Genomic DNA, 26,550 nt, shown 5'->3' with positions numbered 1-26,550 from the left:
TCTGTCCAACTACATTCTTGCCCATAAAGCTGTAAGATTTCCTTTGATGACGCGCAGGCTGTGTCTTCAGACTCACCGTATAACTGAACGTACCCACTGTGAAAGCACCACTTCACCTGTGTGTGTTCCTCGCGCAGTTTCTGAAGGTTGCAGCGCAACGTGACTCAGCCGTATCAACGAAACCGGTGTCCACCTCCATTCTTACCGGTTTGCCGTTCAGTAAGGGAGCGACCGGGGCGTCGGCAGGTATCGCCAGTATCTGTAACCACAACACCTCATTGGTTTGTGCGTCAGGGCTTTTGTCTTCTTGCCCTTTTTGTACCATTTAGGATTTCTTCCTGTACTTTCGCTGCAGGTTATTGGTACTTTCACCCCCGAGCGCACCCACTTAGTATATTCTTTTTTAATGCTGCAGTTTCTGCACACAGCTTCTTTCTACCAGCAATTTGCTGCTGCCTGACATGTGTTTCCACAGCAGTGGCAGTTTTGTGTCTGCGTTGGTGCTTGTCCCTGGGCCACCATTTTGTGAACTCTCAGCCACCATTTTGTGAGGTGTTGACCTTCCTTGGCTGCGAGTTCCATCACGGTTGCCATTCCCAGCACTTTCATTTAAGTGTAGTCACCTTTGCGTCAGTAATCTCTTCTGGATCGCTTCACATCTTGCGGCAGGCTGCTACAAAAGGTAGAGTCTCGCGGGATCTGAGGTGAGCCGGCTAGCTGGATACAAAGCCAGCTCGGTCACAGAAGACAGAGAGTAGCGGTGGAAGCGCATTTTTCGGAAAGGGGATCAGTAACTAGTGGTATCCCGCAGGGCACAGTGCTAGGACCTTTGTTGTTTGTGACGTGTAAATAAATGATCTGTATAAACAGCTGTACAAAACTCCAGTTAGGCTACAATCGGGATACCGCGCGCAGTGCTGTTCGGCACACTCACTGCCAGAAGGACGTGGATGCTTTGGAGAGGGTGCAGAGAAGGTTTACCAGGACCTTGCCTGCCCTGGAGTGCTTCTGTTGTGAGGAGAGGTTGAATAAACTTGGGATTGTTGTCACTGCAAAGGCGGAAGCTGAGGGGCGACCCGATAGGGGTCGACAGCATACTGAGAGGCATCGGAAGGGTGGCGAGTCAGTGGGTACAGGTTCACGGTGAGAGGGGGAAAGTGAGAAGGGAGAAGTGCGGAGAAAGGTTTTCACATAGGGGATGGTGGGTGTCTGGAACGCGTTGCCAGTCGAAGCGCTGGAAGCAGGCACGTTAGGAACGTTTCAGGCTCACCTTGTTGGACACGTGAACGGGAGGCGGAACGGCGGGACTGAAACCGCGTCTGGGCAACAGGTAGCACGCCCAAACAAGGAGTAGGAATCGGCACAGGCTCGCTGGGCCCTGTGTCATCGATCCGACGGTGCCAAAGTCTCCGGCCACGTGTACAACTGTGGTGAATTTCCGCAAATACCTTGTAGACGGGGCTGTGACAGGGACCTTATTGGGGTGTCCACGATAATGGGGGCCACGGAGGGCACTTTTGCTGAGTTTGCAGATGGCACAAAGATAGCTAGAGGGACAGGTAGTTTTGAGGAAATGGGCAGGCTGCAGAAGAGCGTGGACACGTTGGGCGAGTGGGGAAAAGAAGTGACCAAGTGTGCGTAATTGCACTTTGGTAGCAAGAACAATCGGGTAGACGATTTTCTGAACGAGGGAAAGGCTTTGCAAATCTGCAGCGCAGAGGGTCTTGGGAGTCCTAGTTCCAGGTTGTTTCAAGATTAACATGCAGGTCCATCCGATGGTTCGGAAGGCAAATGCGGTGTCGGCATTCATTTCAAGCGGGCGAGGAAACAGGAGCGGGGACGTGCTGCCGAGGCCGCGTCAGGCTCTGGTCTGACCACAGGTGGAATATTGGGAGCAGTTTTGTGCCGTGTACCGAAGGAAGGGATGCGCTGGTGTTGGGACGGAGTCTAGAGAAGGTTTCCCCTGGGTTTGTCACATGAGGTCTCTGGGTCTGTGCCCGATGGTGTTTCGAAAGGTAAGGCGGGATCTGACCGAAGCTTACAAGCTACTGGGGGGCCTGGTCAGAGTGGTTGTGAAGAAGATGGTCCCACTAGTAGGCGAGACGAGGACCTGGAAGTACAGCCTCAGGGTGAAGGGTCGCCCCTTCAGGCCGAGATGAGGTTGCATTTAAGACAGAGATGGAGAGGTTCAAAGTTTGGGAGAAGATTTGTAGCTCGGGTGCTCGTTGTTGTGGTTCTGTTCGCCGAGCTGGGAATTTGTGTTTGTGCCGAGCTAGGTGACATCGTCAGTGCTTGGGAGCCTCCTGTGAAGCGCTTCTGTGATGTTTCCTCCGGCGTTTGTAGTGATTTGTACCTGCCGCTTCCGGTTATCAGTTCCAGTTGTTTGATTAGATTAGCTTACTTACAATGTGGAAACAGGCCCTTCGGCCCAACAAGTCCACACCGACCCGCCGAAGCGCAACACCACGGGCAATTTAGCATGGCCAATTCACCTGACCCGCACATCTTTGGACTGTGGGAGGAAACCGGAGTACCCGGAGGAAACCCACGCAGACACGGGGAGAATGTGCAAACTCCACACAGTCTGTCGCCTGAGTTGGGAATTGAACCCGGGTCTCTGGCGTTGTGAGGCAGCAGTGCTAACCACGGTGCAACCGTGCCGCCCACACAGTGTCCGCTGCAGTGGCCGGTATATTGGGTCCAGGTCGATGTGGATTCATTATTGAATGAATCTGTGGATGAGTGCCATGCCTCTAGGAATTCCCTGGCTGTTCTCTGTTTGGCTTGTCCTATAATAGTAGTGCTTCACAGAAGCGCTTCACAGAGATAGAGAGGCTCTTGATTATAAGGGGATCAAGGGTCGTGGGGAGAGGGCAGGAGAATCGGGGTTGAGAAAGCAGTTGTTTCCCAGAGGGTGGCGGCGGTCTGGAATGCACTGCTTGGGAGGGTAGCGAGGCGGGGAACCTCAAAACCTTGAAAAACTACTTGGATGAGCACTGGAAATGTCATAACTTTTCCTGGCTACGGACCAAGTGCTGGAAAGTGGGACTAGAGCAGACTTAGAGTAGCTTTGTCAGTGCGGACTCGGAGGGCCAGAAGGCCTCTTCTGTACTGTGTGACTGTGTGGGGAAGCTTTCTGATTCCCATCTGTTGATTGAGGCCGCGCTACTGATGCTTCCTGATGCGGAGCAGCCGGATGGATCCAAGTGGGCATTGAAGGTGAGAGGGTGGGAGAGAGCTTCGGAGCCTCCGTCCGTTTGGTTCAGGTTCCGTCTCGTCCTGATGCATGCATCGATGTAGGTGCTCAGTGGTTACCGATAGAGTGAAGGTGCAGTTGATCACTGACTCCACGCGTGGTGCTGCAGGTTGTAATGTCTAGACGAAAACAGAACTCGCTGCAACCTTCGGGAGAAGGGTCACTGGACTCGAAGCGTTAATTCTGCTTTCTCTCCACAGAAGCTGAGGTTTTGCTTACTGGGTGTTTTGCTTTATTTTGCATTTTAGACCTTGCTTTTTGATTGCACGGCTGCTATCAAACCATTAGCTTGCTGTTAGCGCTGCAATTAGCACTCTTGAATCTTGATTTGCAATTCTAAGGAAGCAGACTGAATTGGAATGTTTGGAGCGGGAGCCGAACCAATAAAGGCTGATTTGCTGTAAATTGATCTTCACATCCCTGGTCGTGCTGTTCATTTGCACGAGGTGGGTTGGGGGATGGGAGTTCACATTTTCCAAGACAAGATGGGTTAGTCTGTAAGAGTTTCTGTTTGTAAAGGTGAGCCGAGATTTCCTGGCAGTGAGATTTTTCGGTCAGAATTCGAACCTGCTCCAATCATTTGCCTTGTGGGGAGGCAGGGACTTTTCACATTGGTAACAGCCTGAGGCAAAGTCTTGGAAACAAGAGCATTTTATTCTTTACGGCCTTGCAAGAACGGGCGTTTCGCTCAAGCAATCAGGCTAGCAAAAGCGCGCCAAAACAAAGCATGTAAGCATTCTTATTCAGTTTGCAAGTTGCGGAATCACGCCTCCCTTTTCCCATCCTATCATAAGCCGATTTACCTGACTTGTTTTTCTCTAATTTTCCTGATCTGACTACCCTGCTGTCCTTGTCCTTGTCTGTTACAGCCTGTCTGTTATTTTAGCCAGTTCCCCTTATCATACTATAAGCTTATTGTGAGATGCCCCTACTGCTTCTTTTGTGGTCAGCCACAACACTTCAAAGTTATTTCTTAGTTTAAAACTATTTCTTAAACAAAAACCTCTATATTCGTTAAAATCTTAGCCTTAAGTATACCGCAAGAATCCCGCGACCGTTTGTGTAATGTTCCCCTTCCCCTCCCCCTACAACATGGTGGGCCGAAGGGCCTGTACTGTGCTGTACTGTTCTATGTTCTAACTGCAGGCACATCCACACACACACACGCACACACATCAAAGACATGGAGGGCTCGGCTGAATCTACTGCTCTCTTCTCTGCCTGTCACATTTCATCGAGCTAGTGTCCTAGGCCCAAGCATCTTCAGCGAGTGGTTAGAATATGCAGTGCACTGCCTGAGAGAGAGGGTGCTGGAGGCAGATTCAATGGTGACTTTGGTCGGAGGGTCGGATACTTATCTGAAGAGAGGGCGAGTGGGACTGGGGAAGTTGCTCGTGCAGAGAGCTGATGCAGACATGACAGGCTGAATGTCTCATTCAATGCGTGCAGTTCTGCAGTTGGTTACCACCTCCTCAAGTCACGTCAGCTTAGCCCTGACCCACCTGATTGGTGAGATACTGACAATCTCTACATGACCATGAGGCAGTGCTTCACTGACAGGGGAAAAAAAGCAACTGCTGTAAACGGATCTGCTGCTCTAGTTAGAAATCCTGGGAGGACTACGGCGACAGGGAAACTGTCAGCAGTGATCTACAAGTCTTTGAACAGAATCAAGCTGATTGAAAACATGGAGGACAAATGGGACTTGAGGCAGTCCGCGGTATTGTAGTTATCGCTTCTCGGCCTTTTGGCTAAGATCAAGTGTAGTATCTGTTCTTATCAGTTTAATATCTGATACGTCCCTTATCTGGGGACCATATATTAAATTGATTTTTGGAGCAGGGAGATGGAATAGGGGCTTGCTCCGTCCACTCCACGCATCGACCTGGTATTGCAGTACCTCCGGGAACGGTGCACCCCTCATCTATAAATCTAAAAACAGCTTCATGTTTATAGCACAGGCTTTCGGTGCTTCATTTCTCACACCTCGCATCCAGCCGGGCGTGAGTCGATTCAAACTCGTCTGTTCTAAGGTAGCTGTTCAGCTCCCGCTCCCTATCCTTCTCTCGCCGTCTCTGTCTCTTGCGCACCTTGACACTTGCTCTCAATGTCATCCCCTCACCCCTGCTGCGTGCTGCACCGTCCCGCCAACGCCGGACCCCGATCACACCACATGGTGTCAGAATTTGGGAGTTGCAGCAACCGTAGCTGCCCACCAGCTTTTCCTACTCGCGAGCGACATTTCAGAAAAACAAGAGAAGGTCAACTGTGCTACGTTGCTGCATGCTGCTGGGGATGAAGCTATCTAGGGGTTCAGTCGTTTTGATTTTGATGACTTGAAAGAGAGATTTCGAGAACACTGTGAGCTAGGACAAAAATAATCGGGACGTATTTAAGGCACATGCTTTTCATCAGAGTGCAAGGGCAGGCGGAATCGATAGGTACGTATGTGACTGACCGGAAAAACGAGGCAAAGGACTGTGAGTTTCAGCCACTTTCCGATTCACTGAGCCGCGACAGAATCGTGTGTGCTATCACGACTGACTGAGTCAGAGGCAGGTTACTCAGAGAGTCAATTCTCACTGGGAAAAGCAAAGAGACAGCACTAACTCGACAACAGCACGTGAGAAAACGTAGAACAAACAAACCAATGTTTGCTGACCGGAACTGGCCTGGAAAGATAATAAGGCAGGTAGGAGCACTGCAGATTATCCGGCACCTGGGCTGTGTACGCAGGGACTGGCACAACACCCCCTTGCCTTCTTTTGCACTACTTTGCTGCCTCAGCCAGAACTGGCAGCATTCTAAGTCAGTCTCACACAAGCAGCGTGGGCCAGCTGTCTGTGACAACAAATTCCAAAGACTCACAACCCTCTGAGAGAAGACGTTTCTCCTGATCTCACTCTTAAATTGGTGCCTCTTTATTCTGTTCAGTTCTAGACACTCCCATGAGGGAAAATGTCCTCTCAGCATTTACCCTGTCGAGCCACGTAAGAATCCAATATGTTTCAATAAGATTGTGTCTCATTCATTTCAACTCAGGATCTACACTCATCTGGAGGTAGGGTTTACCGGGCTCAATTTTACTGAAAAGCTGACCTCCGGCTAGTTCAGCAAATAGGTCGTTGAGCAAAGGGAAAGGAAACCGCCTAGCACACACCAGCAGGTGAACTGTTGCAGCATGATATTGCGGCTCCGGAACTCAATCCCTCTACGAATGAAACCCAACAGCCTTCTTAACAGCACTATCCACCTGGGGGTGGCAACTTTCAGGGATCTATGTACATGGGACTCCAAGATCCCTCTGCACATCCACACTACCAATAATCTTTCCATCGACCCAGTACTCTGCCTTCCAGTTATTCTTCCCAAAGTGCATCACCTCACATTTAGCTGCATTGAACTCCATTTGCCACCTCTCAGCCCGATTCTGCAGTTTGTCCAAGTCCCCCTGCAACCTGTAACATTCTTCCACACTGACCACTACTCCACCGACTTTAGCGTCGTCTGCAAATTTACTAATCCATCCACCTATGTTATGCCTGCGTCTAAGTCATTTATAAAAATGACAAACAGCAGTGGTCCCAAAACAGACCCTTGTGGCACACCACTAGTAACCGGACTCCAGGCTGAATATTTTCCATCAACCACCACTCGCTGCCTCCTTTCAGAAAGCCAGTTTCTAAGCCAAACTGCTAAATCACCCTCAATTCCATGCCTCTGCATTTTCTCCAACAGCTTATCAAAGGCTCCAGGCGTCCTGCCTGTCCACCCCATTGAAAACAATAGCGTGCTTCTTTAGAATTCTTGATCGGTCACTCAGAATTTTGACACTCAGTTGAGTTTGATTCTGTCCAACTACATTCTTGCCCATAAAGCTGTAAGATTTCCTTTGATGACGCGCAGGCTGTGTCTTCAGACTCACCGTATAACTGAACGTACCCACTGTGAAAGCACCACTTCACCTGTGTGTGTTCCTCGCGCAGTTTCTGAAGGTTGCAGCGCAACGTGACTCAGCCGTATCAACGAAACCGGTGTCCACCTCCATTCTTACCGGTTTGCCGTTCAGTAAGGGAGCGACCGGGGCGTCGGCAGGTATCGCCAGTATCTGTAACCACAACACCTCATTGGTTTGTGCGTCAGGGCTTTTGTCTTCTTGCCCTTTTTGTACCATTTAGGATTTCTTCCTGTACTTTCGCTGCAGGTTATTGGTACTTTCACCCCCGAGCGCACCCACTTAGTATATTCTTTTTTAATGCTGCAGTTTCTGCACACAGCTTCTTTCTACCAGCAATTTGCTGCTGCCTGACATGTGTTTCCACAGCAGTGGCAGTTTTGTGTCTGCGTTGGTGCTTGTCCCTGGGCCACCATTTTGTGAACTCTCAGCCACCATTTTGTGAGGTGTTGACCTTCCTTGGCTGCGAGTTCCATCACGGTTGCCATTCCCAGCACTTTCATTTAAGTGTAGTCACCTTTGCGTCAGTAATCTCTTCTGGATCGCTTCACATCTTGCGGCAGGCTGCTACAAAAGGTAGAGTCTCGCGGGATCTGAGGTGAGCCGGCTAGCTGGATACAAAGCCAGCTCGGTCACAGAAGACAGAGAGTAGCGGTGGAAGCGCATTTTTCGGAAAGGGGATCAGTAACTAGTGGTATCCCGCAGGGCACAGTGCTAGGACCTTTGTTGTTACATAGAACATAGAAGGATACAGCGCAGTACAGGCCCTTCGGCCCTCGATGTTGCGCCGACCGAATCCTACCTAACCTATACTAGCCCAATAACTTCCAAATGCCTATCCAATGCCCGCTTAAATGACCATAAAGAAGGAGAGTTCACCACTGATACGGGCAGGGCATTCCATGAACTCACAACCCGCTGTGTGAAGAATCTACCCCTAACATCTGTCCTATACCTACCACCCCTTAATTTAAAGCTATGTCCCCTAGTAACACCTGACTCCATTAGCGGTAAAAGGTTCTTAGTATCTACCCTATCTAAACCCCTAATCATCTTATACACTTCTATCAGATCTCCCCTAAACCTTCTCTTCTCCAATGAGAACAGCCCCAAGTGCCTCAGCCTTTCCTCATAAGATTTTCCTACCATTCCAGGCAACATCCTGGTAAACCTCCTCTGCACTCGTTCTAAAGCTTCCACATCCTTCCTATAGTATGGCGACCAGAACTGCACACAATACTCCAGATGAGGCCGCACCAGAGTCTTATACAACTGCAACATGACCTCAGGACTCCGGAACTCAATTCCTCTGCCAATAAAGCCCAGTACACCATATGCCTTCCTCACAGCACTATTTACCTGGGTGGCAACTTTCAGAGATCTGTGTACATGGACACCAAGATCCCTCTGCTCATCCACACTACCAAGTAGCCTACCATTAGCCCAGTAATCCATCATCTTGTTATTCCTACCAAAGTGAACGACTTCGCACTTAGCTACATTGAATTCCATTTGCCACATTTCCGCCCAGCTCTGCAACTTATCTATATCCCGCTGTAACCTACCACTTCCTTCCTCACTATCCACAACTCCACCGACTTTTGTGTCATCCGCAAACTTGCTTACCCAGCTTTCAAGTCCTTCCTCTAGATCATTTATAAAGATAACAAAAAGCAATGGTCCCAAAACAGATCCTTGTGGTACACCGCTAGTAACTGCGCTCCAAGATGAACATAATCCATCAACTACTACCCTCTGTCTCCTTCCAGCCAGCCAATTCCTAATCCAAACCTCTAATGTATCCTCAATGCCATACCTCCGAAGTTTTAGCATTAGCCTACCATGGGGAACCTTATCGAACGCCTTACTAAAATCCATATACACAACATCTACTGCTTTACCCTCATCCACTTCCTTGGTCACCTTCTCAAAGAACTCAATAAGGTTTGTGAGGCACGACCTGCCCTTCACAAAACCATGCTGGCTATCCCTGATCACGTTATTCCTACCCAGATGTTCATAAATCTTATCCCTTACCATTCTCTCCAAGACTTTGCCCACCACTGAAGTCAGACTCACTGGCCTATAGTTGCTAGGGCTATCCCTACTCCCTTTCTTGAACAATGGGACCACATTCGCTATCCTCCAGTCCTCTGGTACTATTCCTGTTGACAACGATGACATAAAAATCCAGGCCAATGGCTCTGCTATCTCCTCCCTAGCTTCCCATAGGATCCTGGGGTAAATGCCATCAGGCCCAGGAGACTTATCTATATTCATCCTTTCCAATATTCCCAAAACCTCTTCCCTGCATATTTCCAGGGCATCCATTCTAATTATTTGTGATTCCATATTCACATCAGCAACAGTGTCCTGTTCCTGAGTGAATACTGATGAAAAGTACTGATTTAATGTCTCTCCAATCTCCTCCGCCTCCACACACAACTTCCCACTACTATCCTTGACTGGACCGATACCTACCCTAGTCATCCTTTTATTCTTGACATACCTATAGAAAGCCTTTGGGTTTTCCCTAATCCTACCAGCTAAAGACTTTTCATGTCCCCTTCTCGCTTTTCTTAACTCCCTCTTTAGCTCCTTCCTGGCTACCTTATAACTCTCAATCGCCCCTACTGAACCTTCACGCCTCATCTTTACATATGCCGCCTTCTTCCCTTTCACAAGGGACTCCAATTCCTTACTAAACCACGGCTGCCTCACAAGGCCCTTTACACCATGCCTGACTGGTACATACCTATCGAGGACACGCAGTAGCTGCTCCTTGAACACTCCCCACATCTCATTAGTGTTCTTCTCTTGAAGCCTGTTTTTCCAATCCACACATCCTAAGTCATGCCTCACTGCATCATAATTTCCCTGCCCCCAGCTATAGCTCTTGCCCTGCGGCACACGATTATCCCTCTCCATCACTAAAGTAAAAGTCACCGAGTTGTGGTCACTGTCCCCGAAGTGCTCACCTACCTCCAAGTCCAACACCTGGCCTGGTTCATTACCTAGAACCAAATCCAATATAGCCTCCCCTCTTGTTGGCCTGTCGACATATTGTGTCAGGAAACCCTCCTGCACACATTGTACAAACACCGACCCATCTAATGAACTCGAGCTATAGCTCTCCCAGTCAATATCTGGGAAGTTAAAGTCCCCCATAACAACCACCCTGCTACCTTCACTCTTTTCCTGAATCATCCTCGCAATATTATCCTCTACTTCTCTAGGACTATTAGGAGGCCTGTAGAAAACACCTAACAGGGTGACCTCACCTTTCCTATTTCTAACCTCAGCCCAAACTACCTCAGATGGCAAGTCCTCTTCCATCGTCCATTCCACTGCTGTGATACTGTCTTTGACAAGTAATGCCACGCCTCCCCCTTTTTTACCCCCATGTCTGATCCTACTAAAACATTTGAACCCTGGAACGTGCAACAGCCATTCTTGTCCCTGTTCTACCCACGTCTCTGTAATGGCCACAACATCGAAGTCCCAGGTACCAACCCACGCTGCAAGTTCACCTACCTTATTCCTTATACTTCTGGCATTGAAGTATACACACTTCAATCCACCTTTCTGGTTACAGTCACCCTCCTTAGAGATCGCTGCATTATTCCTAACCTCCCTACACTCAAGGTCCTGTACCCTAAAGCTACAGTCCTGGTTCCCATGCCCCCGCGGAGTTAGTTTAAACCCTCCCAAAGAGCACTAGCAAACCTCCCCCCAAGGATACTGGTGCCCCTCAGGTTCAAGTGTAGACCATCCTTTTTATAGAGGTCCCACCTTCCCCAGAAAGGACCCCAGTTATCCAGAAACCGGAATCCCTCCCTCCTGCACCATCCCTGTAGCCACGCATTTAACTGCTCTCTCTCCCTGTTCCTCGACTCTCTATCACGTGGCACGGGTAACAAACCAGAGACTACAACTCTGTTTGTTCTAACTCTGAGCTTCCAACCTAGCTCCCTGAAAGCCTGCCTTACATCCTCACCCTTCTTCCTACCTATATCGTTGGTGCCAACGTGGACCACGATCTGGGGCTGCTCCCCCTCCCCCTTAAGGACCCGGAAAACACGATCAGCGACATCACGTACCCTTGCACCTGGGAGGCAACATACCAAACGTGAGTCCCTGTCGCCCCCACAAAACCGTCTGTCTGTACCCCTCACTATCGAGTCCCCAAGAACAATCGCTCTACCTTTCTCCACCCTTCCCTTCTGAGCAACGGGGCCAGGCTCCGTGCCAGAGGCCTGAACCTCGTTGCTTGCCCCTGGTAAGTCATCCCCCCCACAAGTATCCAAAACGGTATACTTGTTCTTGAGGGGAATGACCGCAGGGGGTCCCTGCACTGGCTTCCTCCTCCCACTCCCCCTCACTGTCACCCATCTATCTTGAACTTTCGGAGTAACTACTTGCCTATAGCTCCGATCTATGACCTCCTCTGCCTCCCGAATGATCCGCAGTTCATCCAACTCCAGCTCCAGTTCCCTAACACGGGTTTGGAGGAGCTGGAGATGGGTGCACTTCTTGCAAGTGTACTCAGCAGGGACGCTGATGGCTTCCCTCACCTCATACATGTTGCAAGAGGAACATTGCCCTCTCTGCACTGCCATCCCTCTAAAAGTAAGCTTTCCTTAAAAAAAAACAAAAACCAACTAAACCTAAAGAAACAAACAAGGAAAATGCAGCACTTACCCGCTAGTCACAATTGGTCTTATTATTAGGTTAGAGGAGGTGGAAGGGTGGGAGGCACTACTCGTGTAGTGCCTCGGGTGACTCGCCTACGCGTTTAAATAAGGGGAGAGAAAAAAAAAACCTTACCCAGGTAACCTAGCGCGCCTTCCGGGTCTGCTACCGCTTTTTTGAAGGAAAACTTTAAACTTTTAACTATTAAATAAACGACCAAACTTACCCACCAGCCGTCGCGAAGTCTTCCGAGAGACTGAGGCCTACAACTCGGAGCCCGCGTTTAAATAAGGGGAGAGAAAAAAAAACGTTTGTGACGTGTAAATAAATGATCTGTATAAACAGCTGTACAAAACTCCAGTTAGGCTACAATCGGGATACCGCGCGCAGTGCTGTTCGGCACACTCACTGCCAGAAGGACGTGGATGCTTTGGAGAGGGTGCAGAGAAGGTTTACCAGGACCTTGCCTGCCCTGGAGTGCTTCTGTTGTGAGGAGAGGTTGAATAAACTTGGGATTGTTGTCACTGCAAAGGCGGAAGCTGAGGGGCGACCCGATAGGGGTCGACAGCATACTGAGAGGCATCGGAAGGGTGGCGAGTCAGTGGGTACAGGTTCACGGTGAGAGGGGGAAAGTGAGAAGGGAGAAGTGCGGAGAAAGGTTTTCACATAGGGGATGGTGGGTGTCTGGAACGCGTTGCCAGTCGAAGCGCTGGAAGCAGGCACGTTAGGAACGTTTCAGGCTCACCTTGTTGGACACGTGAACGGGAGGCGGAACGGCGGGACTGAAACCGCGTCTGGGCAACAGGTAGCACGCCCAAACAAGGAGTAGGAATCGGCACAGGCTCGCTGGGCCCTGTGTCATCGATCCGACGGTGCCAAAGTCTCCGGCCACGTGTACAACTGTGGTGAATTTCCGCAAATACCTTGTAGACGGGGCTGTGACAGGGACCTTATTGGGGTGTCCACGATAATGGGGGCCACGGAGGGCACTTTTGCTGAGTTTGCAGATGGCACAAAGATAGCTAGAGGGACAGGTAGTTTTGAGGAAATGGGCAGGCTGCAGAAGAGCGTGGACACGTTGGGCGAGTGGGGAAAAGAAGTGACCAAGTGTGCGTAATTGCACTTTGGTAGCAAGAACAATCGGGTAGACGATTTTCTGAACGAGGGAAAGGCTTTGCAAATCTGCAGCGCAGAGGGTCTTGGGAGTCCTAGTTCCAGGTTGTTTCAAGATTAACATGCAGGTCCATCCGATGGTTCGGAAGGCAAATGCGGTGTCGGCATTCATTTCAAGCGGGCGAGGAAACAGGAGCGGGGACGTGCTGCCGAGGCCGCGTCAGGCTCTGGTCTGACCACAGGTGGAATATTGGGAGCAGTTTTGTGCCGTGTACCGAAGGAAGGGATGCGCTGGTGTTGGGACGGAGTCTAGAGAAGGTTTCCCCTGGGTTTGTCACATGAGGTCTCTGGGTCTGTGCCCGATGGTGTTTCGAAAGGTAAGGCGGGATCTGACCGAAGCTTACAAGCTACTGGGGGGCCTGGTCAGAGTGGTTGTGAAGAAGATGGTCCCACTAGTAGGCGAGACGAGGACCTGGAAGTACAGCCTCAGGGTGAAGGGTCGCCCCTTCAGGCCGAGATGAGGTTGCATTTAAGACAGAGATGGAGAGGTTCAAAGTTTGGGAGAAGATTTGTAGCTCGGGTGCTCGTTGTTGTGGTTCTGTTCGCCGAGCTGGGAATTTGTGTTTGTGCCGAGCTAGGTGACATCGTCAGTGCTTGGGAGCCTCCTGTGAAGCGCTTCTGTGATGTTTCCTCCGGCGTTTGTAGTGATTTGTACCTGCCGCTTCCGGTTATCAGTTCCAGTTGTTTGATTAGATTAGCTTACTTACAATGTGGAAACAGGCCCTTCGGCCCAACAAGTCCACACCGACCCGCCGAAGCGCAACACCACGGGCAATTTAGCATGGCCAATTCACCTGACCCGCACATCTTTGGACTGTGGGAGGAAACCGGAGTACCCGGAGGAAACCCACGCAGACACGGGGAGAATGTGCAAACTCCACACAGTCTGTCGCCTGAGTTGGGAATTGAACCCGGGTCTCTGGCGTTGTGAGGCAGCAGTGCTAACCACGGTGCAACCGTGCCGCCCACACAGTGTCCGCTGCAGTGGCCGGTATATTGGGTCCAGGTCGATGTGGATTCATTATTGAATGAATCTGTGGATGAGTGCCATGCCTCTAGGAATTCCCTGGCTGTTCTCTGTTTGGCTTGTCCTATAATAGTAGTGCTTCACAGAAGCGCTTCACAGAGATAGAGAGGCTCTTGATTATAAGGGGATCAAGGGTCGTGGGGAGAGGGCAGGAGAATCGGGGTTGAGAAAGCAGTTGTTTCCCAGAGGGTGGCGGCGGTCTGGAATGCACTGCTTGGGAGGGTAGCGAGGCGGGGAACCTCAAAACCTTGAAAAACTACTTGGATGAGCACTGGAAATGTCATAACTTTTCCTGGCTACGGACCAAGTGCTGGAAAGTGGGACTAGAGCAGACTTAGAGTAGCTTTGTCAGTGCGGACTCGGAGGGCCAGAAGGCCTCTTCTGTACTGTGTGACTGTGTGGGGAAGCTTTCTGATTCCCATCTGTTGATTGAGGCCGCGCTACTGATGCTTCCTGATGCGGAGCAGCCGGATGGATCCAAGTGGGCATTGAAGGTGAGAGGGTGGGAGAGAGCTTCGGAGCCTCCGTCCGTTTGGTTCAGGTTCCGTCTCGTCCTGATGCATGCATCGATGTAGGTGCTCAGTGGTTACCGATAGAGTGAAGGTGCAGTTGATCACTGACTCCACGCGTGGTGCTGCAGGTTGTAATGTCTAGACGAAAACAGAACTCGCTGCAACCTTCGGGAGAAGGGTCACTGGACTCGAAGCGTTAATTCTGCTTTCTCTCCACAGAAGCTGAGGTTTTGCTTACTGGGTGTTTTGCTTTATTTTGCATTTTAGACCTTGCTTTTTGATTGCACGGCTGCTATCAAACCATTAGCTTGCTGTTAGCGCTGCAATTAGCACTCTTGAATCTTGATTTGCAATTCTAAGGAAGCAGACTGAATTGGAATGTTTGGAGCGGGAGCCGAACCAATAAAGGCTGATTTGCTGTAAATTGATCTTCACATCCCTGGTCGTGCTGTTCATTTGCACGAGGTGGGTTGGGGGATGGGAGTTCACATTTTCCAAGACAAGATGGGTTAGTCTGTAAGAGTTTCTGTTTGTAAAGGTGAGCCGAGATTTCCTGGCAGTGAGATTTTTCGGTCAGAATTCGAACCTGCTCCAATCATTTGCCTTGTGGGGAGGCAGGGACTTTTCACATTGGTAACAGCCTGAGGCAAAGTCTTGGAAACAAGAGCATTTTATTCTTTACGGCCTTGCAAGAACGGGCGTTTCGCTCAAGCAATCAGGCTAGCAAAAGCGCGCCAAAACAAAGCATGTAAGCATTCTTATTCAGTTTGCAAGTTGCGGAATCACGCCTCCCTTTTCCCATCCTATCATAAGCCGATTTACCTGACTTGTTTTTCTCTAATTTTCCTGATCTGACTACCCTGCTGTCCTTGTCCTTGTCTGTTACAGCCTGTCTGTTATTTTAGCCAGTTCCCCTTATCATACTATAAGCTTATTGTGAGATGCCCCTACTGCTTCTTTTGTGGTCAGCCACAACACTTCAAAGTTATTTCTTAGTTTAAAACTATTTCTTAAACAAAAACCTCTATATTCGTTAAAATCTTAGCCTTAAGTATACCGCAAGAATCCCGCGACCGTTTGTGTAATGTTCCCCTTCCCCTCCCCCTACAACATGGTGGGCCGAAGGGCCTGTACTGTGCTGTACTGTTCTATGTTCTAACTGCAGGCACATCCACACACACACACGCACACACATCAAAGACATGGAGGGCTCGGCTGAATCTACTGCTCTCTTCTCTGCCTGTCACATTTCATCGAGCTAGTGTCCTAGGCCCAAGCATCTTCAGCGAGTGGTTAGAATATGCAGTGCACTGCCTGAGAGAGAGGGTGCTGGAGGCAGATTCAATGGTGACTTTGGTCGGAGGGTCGGATACTTATCTGAAGAGAGGGCGAGTGGGACTGGGGAAGTTGCTCGTGCAGAGAGCTGATGCAGACATGACAGGCTGAATGTCTCATTCAATGCGTGCAGTTCTGCAGTTGGTTACCACCTCCTCAAGTCACGTCAGCTTAGCCCTGACCCACCTGATTGGTGAGATACTGACAATCTCTACATGACCATGAGGCAGTGCTTCACTGACAGGGGAAAAAAAGCAACTGCTGTAAACGGATCTGCTGCTCTAGTTAGAAATCCTGGGAGGACTACGGCGACAGGGAAACTGTCAGCAGTGATCTACAAGTCTTTGAACAGAATCAAGCTGATTGAAAACATGGAGGACAAATGGGACTTGAGGCAGTCCGCGGTATTGTAGTTATCGCTTCTCGGCCTTTTGGCTAAGATCAAGTGTAGTATCTGTTCTTATCAGTTTAATATCTGATACGTCCCTTATCTGGGGACCATATATTAAATTGATTTTTGGAGCAGGGAGATGGAATAGGGGCTTGCTCCGTCCACTCCACGCATCGACCTGGTATTGCAGTACCTCCGGGAACGGTGCACCCCTCATCTATAAATCTAAAAACAGCTTCATGTTTATAGCACAGGCTTTCGGTGCTTCATTTCTCACACCTCGCATCCAGCCGGGCGTGAGTCGATTCAAACTCGTCTGTTCTAAGGTAGCTGTTCAGCTCCCGCTCCCTATCCTTCTCTCGCCGTCTCTGTCTCTTGCGCACCTTGACACTTGCTCTCAATGTCATCCCCTCACCCCTGCTGCGTGCTGCACCGTCCCGCCAACGCCGGACCCCGATCACACCACATGGTGTCAGAATTTGGGAGTTGCAGCAACCGTAGCTGCCCACCAGCTTTTCCTACTCGCGAGCGACATTTCAGAAAAACAAGAGAAGGTCAACTGTGCTACGTTGCTGCATGCTGCTGGGGATGAAGCTATCTAGGGGTTCAGTCGTTTTGATTTTGATGACTTGAAAGAGAGATTTCGAGAACACTGTGAGCTAGGACAAAAATAATCGGGACGTATTTAAGGCACATGCTTTTCATCAGAGTGCAAGGGCAGGCGGAATCGATAGGTACGTATGTGACTGACCGGAAAAACGAGGCAAAGGACTGTGAGTTTCAGCCACTTTCCGATTCACTGAGCCGCGACAGAATCGTGTGTGCTATCACGACTGACTGAGTCAGAGGCAGGTTACTCAGAGAGTCAATTCTCACTGGGAAAAGCAAAGAGACAGCACTAACTCGACAACAGCACGTGAGAAAACGTAGAACAAACAAACCAATGTTTGCTGACCGGAACTGGCCTGGAAAGATAATAAGGCAGGTAGGAGCACTGCAGATTATCCGGCACCTGGGCTGTGTACGCAGGGACTGGCACAACACCCCCTTGCCTTCTTTTGCACTACTTTGCTGCCTCAGCCAGAACTGGCAGCATTCTAAGTCAGTCTCACACAAGCAGCGTGGGCCAGCTGTCTGTGACAACAAATTCCAAAGACTCACAACCCTCTGAGAGAAGACGTTTCTCCTGATCTCACTCTTAAATTGGTGCCTCTTTATTCTGTTCAGTTCTAGACACTCCCATGAGGGAAAATGTCCTCTCAGCATTTACCCTGTCGAGCCACGTAAGAATCCAATATGTTTCAATAAGATTGTGTCTCATTCATTTCAACTCAGGATCTACACTCATCTGGAGGTAGGGTTTACCGGGCTCAATTTTACTGAAAAGCTGACCTCCGGCTAGTTCAGCAAATAGGTCGTTGAGCAAAGGGAAAGGAAACCGCCTAGCACACACCAGCAGGTGAACTGTTGCAGCATGATATTGCGGCTCCGGAACTCAATCCCTCTACGAATGAAACCCAACAGCCTTCTTAACAGCACTATCCACCTGGGGGTGGCAACTTTCAGGGATCTATGTACATGGGACTCCAAGATCCCTCTGCACATCCACACTACCAATAATCTTTCCATCGACCCAGTACTCTGCCTTCCAGTTATTCTTCCCAAAGTGCATCACCTCACATTTAGCTGCATTGAACTCCATTTGCCACCTCTCAGCCCGATTCTGCAGTTTGTCCAAGTCCCCCTGCAACCTGTAACATTCTTCCACACTGACCACTACTCCACCGACTTTAGCGTCGTCTGCAAATTTACTAATCCATCCACCTATGTTATGCCTGCGTCTAAGTCATTTATAAAAATGACAAACAGCAGTGGTCCCAAAACAGACCCTTGTGGCACACCACTAGTAACCGGACTCCAGGCTGAATATTTTCCATCAACCACCACTCGCTGCCTCCTTTCAGAAAGCCAGTTTCTAAGCCAAACTGCTAAATCACCCTCAATTCCATGCCTCTGCATTTTCTCCAACAGCTTATCAAAGGCTCCAGGCGTCCTGCCTGTCCACCCCATTGAAAACAATAGCGTGCTTCTTTAGAATTCTTGATCGGTCACTCAGAATTTTGACACTCAGTTGAGTTTGATTCTGTCCAACTACATTCTTGCCCATAAAGCTGTAAGATTTCCTTTGATGACGCGCAGGCTGTGTCTTCAGACTCACCGTATAACTGAACGTACCCACTGTGAAAGCACCACTTCACCTGTGTGTGTTCCTCGCGCAGTTTCTGAAGGTTGCAGCGCAACGTGACTCAGCCGTATCAACGAAACCGGTGTCCACCTCCATTCTTACCGGTTTGCCGTTCAGTAAGGGAGCGACCGGGGCGTCGGCAGGTATCGCCAGTATCTGTAACCACAACACCTCATTGGTTTGTGCGTCAGGGCTTTTGTCTTCTTGCCCTTTTTGTACCATTTAGGATTTCTTCCTGTACTTTCGCTGCAGGTTATTGGTACTTTCACCCCCGAGCGCACCCACTTAGTATATTCTTTTTTAATGCTGCAGTTTCTGCACACAGCTTCTTTCTACCAGCAATTTGCTGCTGCCTGACATGTGTTTCCACAGCAGTGGCAGTTTTGTGTCTGCGTTGGTGCTTGTCCCTGGGCCACCATTTTGTGAACTCTCAGCCACCATTTTGTGAGGTGTTGACCTTCCTTGGCTGCGAGTTCCATCACGGTTGCCATTCCCAGCACTTTCATTTAAGTGTAGTCACCTTTGCGTCAGTAATCTCTTCTGGATCGCTTCACATCTTGCGGCAGGCTGCTACAAAAGGTAGAGTCTCGCGGGATCTGAGGTGAGCCGGCTAGCTGGATACAAAGCCAGCTCGGTCACAGAAGACAGAGAGTAGCGGTGGAAGCGCATTTTTCGGAAAGGGGATCAGTAACTAGTGGTATCCCGCAGGGCACAGTGCTAGGACCTTTGTTGTTACATAGAACATAGAAGGATACAGCGCAGTACAGGCCCTTCGGCCCTCGATGTTGCGCCGACCGAATCCTACCTAACCTATACTAGCCCAATAACTTCCAAATGCCTATCCAATGCCCGCTTAAATGACCATAAAGAAGGAGAGTTCACCACTGATACGGGCAGGGCATTCCATGAACTCACAACCCGCTGTGTGAAGAATCTACCCCTAACATCTGTCCTATACCTACCACCCCTTAATTTAAAGCTATGTCCCCTAGTAACACCTGACTCCATTAGCGGTAAAAGGTTCTTAGTATCTACCCTATCTAAACCCCTAATCATCTTATACACTTCTATCAGATCTCCCCTAAACCTTCTCTTCTCCAATGAGAACAGCCCCAAGTGCCTCAGCCTTTCCTCATAAGATTTTCCTACCATTCCAGGCAACATCCTGGTAAACCTCCTCTGCACTCGTTCTAAAGCTTCCACATCCTTCCTATAGTATGGCGACCAGAACTGCACACAATACTCCAGATGAGGCCGCACCAGAGTCTTATACAACTGCAACATGACCTCAGGACTCCGGAACTCAATTCCTCTGCCAATAAAGCCCAGTACACCATATGCCTTCCTCACAGCACTATTTACCTGGGTGGCAACTTTCAGAGATCTGTGTACATGGACACCAAGATCCCTCTGCTCATCCACACTACCAAGTAGCCTACCATTAGCCCAGTAATCCATCATCTTGTTATTCCTACCAAAGTGAACGACTTCGCACTTAGCTACATTGAATTCCATTTGCCACATTTCCGCCCAGCTCTGCAACTTATCTATATCCCGCTGTAACCTACCACTTCCTTCCTCACTATCCACAACTCCACCGACTTTTGTGTCATCCGCAAACTTGCTTACCCAGCTTTCAAGTCCTTCCTCTAGATCATTTATAAAGATAACAAAAAGCAATGGTCCCAAAACAGATCCTTGTGGTACACCGCTAGTAACTGCGCTCCAAGATGAACATAATCCATCAACTACTACCCTCTGTCTCCTTCCAGCCAGCCAATTCCTAATCCAAACCTCTAATGTATCCTCAATGCCATACCTCCGAAGTTTTAGCATTAGCCTACCATGGGGAACCTTATCGAACGCCTTACTAAAATCCATATACACAACATCTACTGCTTTACCCTCATCCACTTCCTTGGTCACCTTCTCAAAGAACTCAATAAGGTTTGTGAGGCACGACCTGCCCTTCACAAAACCATGCTGGCTATCCCTGATCACGTTATTCCTACCCAGATGTTCATAAATCTTATCCCTTACCATTCTCTCCAAGACTTTGCCCACCACTGAAGTCAGACTCACTGGCCTATAGTTGCTAGGGCTATCCCTACTCCCTTTCTTGAACAATGGGACCACATTCGCTATCCTCCAGTCCTCTGGTACTATTCCTGTTGACAACGATGACATAAAAATCCAGGCCAATGGCTCTGCTATCTCCTCCCTAGCTTCCCATAGGATCCTGGGGTAAATGCCATCAGGCCCAGGAGACTTATCTATATTCATCCTTTCCAATATTCCCAAAACCTCTTCCCTGCATATTTCCAGGGCATCCATTCTAATTATTTGTGATTCCATATTCACATCAGCAACAGTGTCCTGTTCCTGAGTGAATACTGATGAAAAGTACTGATTTAATGTCTCTCCAATCTCCTCCGCCTCCACACACAACTTCCCACTACTATCCTTGACTGGACCGATACCTACCCTAGTCATCCTTTTATTCTTGACATACCTATAGAAAGCCTTTGGGTTTTCCCTAATCCTACCAGCTAAAGACTTTTCATGTCCCCTTCTCGCTTTTCTTAACTCCCTCTTTAGCTCCTTCCTGGCTACCTTATAACTCTCAATCGCCCCTACTGAACCTTCACGCCTCATCTTTACATATGCCGCCTTCTTCCCTTTCACAAGGGACTCCAATTCCTTACTAAACCACGGCTGCCTCACAAGGCCCTTTACACCATGCCTGACTGGTACATACCTATCGAGGACACGCAGTAGCTGCTCCTTGAACACTCCCCACATCTCATTAGTGTTCTTCTCTTGAAGCCTGTTTTTCCAATCCACACATCCTAAGTCATGCCTCACTGCATCATAATTTCCCTGCCCCCAGCTATAGCTCTTGCCCTGCGGCACACGATTATCCCTCTCCATCACTAAAGTAAAAGTCACCGAGTTGTGGTCACTGTCCCCGAAGTGCTCACCTACCTCCAAGTCCAACACCTGGCCTGGTTCATTACCTAGAACCAAATCCAATATAGCCTCCCCTCTTGTTGGCCTGTCGACATATTGTGTCAGGAAACCCTCCTGCACACATTGTACAAACACCGACCCATCTAATGAACTCGAGCTATAGCTCTCCCAGTCAATATCTGGGAAGTTAAAGTCCCCCATAACAACCACCCTGCTACCTTCACTCTTTTCCTGAATCATCCTCGCAATATTATCCTCTACTTCTCTAGGACTATTAGGAGGCCTGTAGAAAACACCTAACAGGGTGACCTCACCTTTCCTATTTCTAACCTCAGCCCAAACTACCTCAGATGGCAAGTCCTCTTCCATCGTCCATTCCACTGCTGTGATACTGTCTTTGACAAGTAATGCCACGCCTCCCCCTTTTTTACCCCCATGTCTGATCCTACTAAAACATTTGAACCCTGGAACGTGCAACAGCCATTCTTGTCCCTGTTCTACCCACGTCTCTGTAATGGCCACAACATCGAAGTCCCAGGTACCAACCCACGCTGCAAGTTCACCTACCTTATTCCTTATACTTCTGGCATTGAAGTATACACACTTCAATCCACCTTTCTGGTTACAGTCACCCTCCTTAGAGATCGCTGCATTATTCCTAACCTCCCTACACTCAAGGTCCTGTACCCTAAAGCTACAGTCCTGGTTCCCATGCCCCCGCGGAGTTAGTTTAAACCCTCCCAAAGAGCACTAGCAAACCTCCCCCCAAGGATACTGGTGCCCCTCAGGTTCAAGTGTAGACCATCCTTTTTATAGAGGTCCCACCTTCCCCAGAAAGGACCCCAGTTATCCAGAAACCGGAATCCCTCCCTCCTGCACCATCCCTGTAGCCACGCATTTAACTGCTCTCTCTCCCTGTTCCTCGACTCTCTATCACGTGGCACGGGTAACAAACCAGAGACTACAACTCTGTTTGTTCTAACTCTGAGCTTCCAACCTAGCTCCCTGAAAGCCTGCCTTACATCCTCACCCTTCTTCCTACCTATATCGTTGGTGCCAACGTGGACCACGATCTGGGGCTGCTCCCCCTCCCCCTTAAGGACCCGGAAAACACGATCAGCGACATCACGTACCCTTGCACCTGGGAGGCAACATACCAAACGTGAGTCCCTGTCGCCCCCACAAAACCGTCTGTCTGTACCCCTCACTATCGAGTCCCCAAGAACAATCGCTCTACCTTTCTCCACCCTTCCCTTCTGAGCAACGGGGCCAGGCTCCGTGCCAGAGGCCTGAACCTCGTTGCTTGCCCCTGGTAAGTCATCCCCCCCACAAGTATCCAAAACGGTATACTTGTTCTTGAGGGGAATGACCGCAGGGGGTCCCTGCACTGGCTTCCTCCTCCCACTCCCCCTCACTGTCACCCATCTATCTTGAACTTTCGGAGTAACTACTTGCCTATAGCTCCGATCTATGACCTCCTCTGCCTCCCGAATGATCCGCAGTTCATCCAACTCCAGCTCCAGTTCCCTAACACGGGTTTGGAGGAGCTGGAGATGGGTGCACTTCTTGCAAGTGTACTCAGCAGGGACGCTGATGGCTTCCCTCACCTCATACATGTTGCAAGAGGAACATTGCCCTCTCTGCACTGCCATCCCTCTAAAAGTAAGCTTTCCTTAAAAAAAAAACAAAAACCAACTAAACCTAAAGAAACAAACAAGGAAAATGCAGCACTTACCCGCTAGTCACAATTGGTCTTATTATTAGGTTAGAGGAGGTGGAAGGGTGGGAGGCACTACTCGTGTAGTGCCTCGGGTGACTCGCCTACGCGTTTAAATAAGGGGAGAGAAAAAAAAAACCTTACCCAGGTAACCTAGCGCGCCTTCCGGGTCTGCTACCGCTTTTTTGAAGGAAAACTTTAAACTTTTAACTATTAAATAAACGACCAAACTTACCCACCAGCCGTCGCGAAGTCTTCCGAGAGACTGAGGCCTACAACTCGGAGCCCGCGTTTAAATAAGGGGAGAGAAAAAAAAAACCTTACCCAGGTAACCTAGCGCGCCTTCCGGGTCTGCTACCGCTTTTTTGAAGGAAAACTTTAAACTTTTAACTATTAAATAAACGACCAAACTTACCCACCAGCCGTCGCGAAGTCTTCCGAGAGACTGAGGCCTACAACTCGGAGCCCGCGTTTAAATAAGGGGAGAGAAAAAAAAACGTTTGTGACGTGTAAATAAATGATCTGTATAAACAGCTGTACAAAACTCCAGTTAGGCTACAATCGGGATACCGCGCGCAGTGCTGTTCGGCACACTCACTGCCAGAAGGACGTGGATGCTTTGGAGAGGGTGCAGAGAAGGTTTACCAGGACCTTGCCTGCCCTGGAGTGCTTCTGTTGTGAGGAGAGGTTGAATAAACTTGGGATTGTTGTCACTGCAAAGGCGGAAGCTGAGGGGCGACCCGATAGGGGTCGACAGCATACTGAGAGGCATCGGAAGGGTGGCGAGTCAGTGGGTACAGGTTCACGGTGAGAGGGGGAAAGTGAGAAGGGAGAAGTGCGGAGAAAGGTTTTCACATAGGGGATGGTGGGTGTCTGGAACGCGTTGCCAGTCGAAGCGCTGGAAGCAGGCACGTTAGGAACGTTTCAGGCTCACCTTGTTGGACACGTGAACGGGAGGCGGAACGGCGGGACTGAAACCGCGTCTGGGCAACAGGTAGCACGCCCAAACAAGGAGTAGGAATCGGCACAGGCTCGCTGGGCCCTGTGTCATCGATCCGACGGTGCCAAAGTCTCCGGCCACGTGTACAACTGTGGTGAATTTCCGCAAATACCTTGTAGACGGGGCTGTGACAGGGACCTTATTGGGGTGTCCACGATAATGGGGGCCACGGAGGGCACTTTTGCTGAGTTTGCAGATGGCACAAAGATAGCTAGAGGGACAGGTAGTTTTGAGGAAATGGGCAGGCTGCAGAAGAGCGTGGACACGTTGGGCGAGTGGGGAAAAGAAGTGACCAAGTGTGCGTAATTGCACTTTGGTAGCAAGAACAATCGGGTAGACGATTTTCTGAACGAGGGAAAGGCTTTGCAAATCTGCAGCGCAGAGGGTCTTGGGAGTCCTAGTTCCAGGTTGTTTCAAGATTAACATGCAGGTCCATCCGATGGTTCGGAAGGCAAATGCGGTGTCGGCATTCATTTCAAGCGGGCGAGGAAACAGGAGCGGGGACGTGCTGCCGAGGCCGCGTCAGGCTCTGGTCTGACCACAGGTGGAATATTGGGAGCAGTTTTGTGCCGTGTACCGAAGGAAGGGATGCGCTGGTGTTGGGACGGAGTCTAGAGAAGGTTTCCCCTGGGTTTGTCACATGAGGTCTCTGGGTCTGTGCCCGATGGTGTTTCGAAAGGTAAGGCGGGATCTGACCGAAGCTTACAAGCTACTGGGGGGCCTGGTCAGAGTGGTTGTGAAGAAGATGGTCCCACTAGTAGGCGAGACGAGGACCTGGAAGTACAGCCTCAGGGTGAAGGGTCGCCCCTTCAGGCCGAGATGAGGTTGCATTTAAGACAGAGATGGAGAGGTTCAAAGTTTGGGAGAAGATTTGTAGCTCGGGTGCTCGTTGTTGTGGTTCTGTTCGCCGAGCTGGGAATTTGTGTTTGTGCCGAGCTAGGTGACATCGTCAGTGCTTGGGAGCCTCCTGTGAAGCGCTTCTGTGATGTTTCCTCCGGCGTTTGTAGTGATTTGTACCTGCCGCTTCCGGTTATCAGTTCCAGTTGTTTGATTAGATTAGCTTACTTACAATGTGGAAACAGGCCCTTCGGCCCAACAAGTCCACACCGACCCGCCGAAGCGCAACACCACGGGCAATTTAGCATGGCCAATTCACCTGACCCGCACATCTTTGGACTGTGGGAGGAAACCGGAGTACCCGGAGGAAACCCACGCAGACACGGGGAGAATGTGCAAACTCCACACAGTCTGTCGCCTGAGTTGGGAATTGAACCCGGGTCTCTGGCGTTGTGAGGCAGCAGTGCTAACCACGGTGCAACCGTGCCGCCCACACAGTGTCCGCTGCAGTGGCCGGTATATTGGGTCCAGGTCGATGTGGATTCATTATTGAATGAATCTGTGGATGAGTGCCATGCCTCTAGGAATTCCCTGGCTGTTCTCTGTTTGGCTTGTCCTATAATAGTAGTGCTTCACAGAAGCGCTTCACAGAGATAGAGAGGCTCTTGATTATAAGGGGATCAAGGGTCGTGGGGAGAGGGCAGGAGAATCGGGGTTGAGAAAGCAGTTGTTTCCCAGAGGGTGGCGGCGGTCTGGAATGCACTGCTTGGGAGGGTAGCGAGGCGGGGAACCTCAAAACCTTGAAAAACTACTTGGATGAGCACTGGAAATGTCATAACTTTTCCTGGCTACGGACCAAGTGCTGGAAAGTGGGACTAGAGCAGACTTAGAGTAGCTTTGTCAGTGCGGACTCGGAGGGCCAGAAGGCCTCTTCTGTACTGTGTGACTGTGTGGGGAAGCTTTCTGATTCCCATCTGTTGATTGAGGCCGCGCTACTGATGCTTCCTGATGCGGAGCAGCCGGATGGATCCAAGTGGGCATTGAAGGTGAGAGGGTGGGAGAGAGCTTCGGAGCCTCCGTCCGTTTGGTTCAGGTTCCGTCTCGTCCTGATGCATGCATCGATGTAGGTGCTCAGTGGTTACCGATAGAGTGAAGGTGCAGTTGATCACTGACTCCACGCGTGGTGCTGCAGGTTGTAATGTCTAGACGAAAACAGAACTCGCTGCAACCTTCGGGAGAAGGGTCACTGGACTCGAAGCGTTAATTCTGCTTTCTCTCCACAGAAGCTGAGGTTTTGCTTACTGGGTGTTTTGCTTTATTTTGCATTTTAGACCTTGCTTTTTGATTGCACGGCTGCTATCAAACCATTAGCTTGCTGTTAGCGCTGCAATTAGCACTCTTGAATCTTGATTTGCAATTCTAAGGAAGCAGACTGAATTG

At 49.8% G+C, this 26,550-nt stretch overlaps 2 non-coding genes across 2 annotated transcripts; both read left to right on the top strand.

The window, feature by feature from the left end:
- Positions 1 to 4,987: 4,987 nt before the first annotated feature.
- On the top strand, positions 4,988 to 5,178 carry LOC132816288 (U2 spliceosomal RNA). Its single transcript, XR_009644781.1, has one exon. It is a non-coding gene; the product is annotated as a U2 spliceosomal RNA (small nuclear RNA).
- Positions 5,179 to 16,365: 11,187 nt separating this feature from the next.
- On the top strand, positions 16,366 to 16,556 carry LOC132816287 (U2 spliceosomal RNA). The gene has a single exon (XR_009644780.1). It is a non-coding gene; the product is annotated as a U2 spliceosomal RNA (small nuclear RNA).
- Positions 16,557 to 26,550: the final 9,994 nt, after the last annotated feature.

The sequence above is a fragment of the Hemiscyllium ocellatum genome, chromosome 5, assembly GCF_020745735.1.
Source record: "Hemiscyllium ocellatum isolate sHemOce1 chromosome 5, sHemOce1.pat.X.cur, whole genome shotgun sequence".
In the NCBI taxonomy this organism is placed as follows: Eukaryota; Metazoa; Chordata; class Chondrichthyes; order Orectolobiformes; family Hemiscylliidae; genus Hemiscyllium; species Hemiscyllium ocellatum.
This window is presented reverse-complemented; position numbering and strand designations above follow the sequence as displayed.